Source organism: Marmota marmota, unplaced genomic scaffold (genome assembly GCF_001458135.2).
Source record: "Marmota marmota marmota unplaced genomic scaffold, marMar, whole genome shotgun sequence".
NCBI lineage: Eukaryota > Metazoa > Chordata > Mammalia > Rodentia > Sciuridae > Marmota > Marmota marmota.
In genome coordinates this window covers 27,847,166-27,848,877 of record NW_026000249.1, presented here as the reverse complement: position 1 = coordinate 27,848,877, position 1,712 = coordinate 27,847,166, and the positions used below count along the sequence as shown (strand labels likewise).

Below are 1,712 nucleotides of genomic sequence, written 5' to 3'. Positions count from 1 at the left end.
AGAGCAAGCTATAAAAGACGCAGCTGACAACCCAGCCTTGTAATCCAGATTGGGTTGTAACTGAGAGAAAATACACATTTTCATTTCTTGGTCAATAATCATAGGAACATAAGCCAAACTAGACAACTGTCAGAAAGAGAGGGAGGAGGTGGGGAATGAGCCAGAGAGGAGAAGGAGGAGGAGGACGGATTATGGCAATAATCAGAAACAGAGAAGAAGCATTTTTCCTATCCCATGCTCTCCTAGTATAGGGAACTTAAACCACAGTAGTCAACAGATGTTGGATGTATCAGACTGGAAAGTTTACTTTCAGGTGACCCAAAGTGAAATTTGTCCTCATTTCAGATTACTGGATTAGTGACACAGAAGGGACAACTGGGGAGGTTAGAAAACCTAGGGGGGTGGGGTGGGGATAACAGTGTGGTACCAAAATATATTCTATTGGCCCATCCAAATCGAAGAATGTTTTTTAATCTCATCCTCTTGGGCCACAGGAAGTGGCAGTCGGCATGGAGTACCAGTGGCAGCTCTCCAAATCACAGATGTGGTCCCACTGACCGGCATCACAGAGCTGTCCGTTCGAGTGGATGGCGGCCTTCCTTGAGATGTGACCTCACAGCTGGCGAGGGTTGCCACTCCGAAGCAAGCTGCACCGGGTGGTCCCTGAATTGAAAAATAACCACTGAGCTGTTAAGCCACGCTGTCCCACTCCAGGCTTGTCCCAGAGAAGCCAATGAACCCCGTCTGGCAGGTTCCCACTCCTCCCTCTTGAATTGCTTCAATTGCAGTTCCAGGCTGCCTGGCCCTGAGCAAAAGCAGAAAGGTGGGGGGAAATGGCTGAGACCAAGTAGCAGCTGCTTCAGGTATGTGCCCCGGCAAGTTCAAATGCTTGCCAGGCTGATTGGCTAGGAGGGAGGGGGGGACGAGGTTAATATATTTTTTCATAAAATTTCCTGTTACCTCCCAACACTCAAAAAACAAGTAAGTTTTTATAAGGGTAGGACAATCCTCGTAGAAGGAGCAATGGTTAGGACTTTCTCTAAAAATCACTTGCCATCAATGATTCTGTCAATCAGTTATTCAGACACCCATTCATTCCACATATTTATTGAGTGCCTACTATATGCCAAAGTGCTCCAGGCCAAATACACAGCCCGCAAGTGGACACCAGGCTTTCTAGATGAATCTGTACTTTTGATACCAAGGTGAATACTTACAGCACACCACAGCTGTACTAAGCCACCCTAAACTCTGAGAGACCCAGGTTCTCATCAAGTCCCAACTCGCTGGGTAACTGAGCAAGTAACGTAACTTGCCCTTTTCCCCATGCCTCAATTTCTTGATCAGAGCGTGGGAGTGGGAGCTACCATTATTACTTTGCAAAATCCCCTGGCCGCAGTTCGGCCCGGTGCTACCGACCACCGCCTGGTGCTATTTCCGAAGCCGGCCAGGCCCTCCGCCGTTGACCCTGGAAATCAGGTCGCACTAGACAAGGCGGCATGTGCGGGGCGCGTCGTGGAGAGGGGGGTCCTTTGCGCGCGGCTGCTCGCGCTCCCCCAGGGCCTCGGAGAGTCTAAAAACTCACTTCGGAGGAAGGGAAGGAGCGTGAAGTGGCCCTTTTTCGATCGGAGACACCCCCTCCCGGAGAAGCCACCCCCTCCCCCAGCCCAGCGCGGAGTGAAATCTTAGAAGCCGCTGCAGGGCTGGGGCGG

The 1,712-nt window shown here is 50.8% G+C and overlaps 1 long non-coding RNA gene across 1 annotated transcript; it reads right to left on the bottom strand.

Annotated features, from left to right (window-relative positions):
* Nucleotides 1-283: 283 nt before the first annotated feature.
* LOC125614105 lies at nucleotides 284-1,706 on the bottom strand. The gene is made up of 2 exons (XR_007344741.1): nucleotides 1,586-1,706; nucleotides 284-663 (listed from the first exon to the last, which is right to left on the bottom strand). It is a non-coding gene; the product is annotated as an uncharacterized LOC125614105 (long non-coding RNA).
* Between the last annotated feature and the right edge of the window lie 6 nt (nucleotides 1,707-1,712).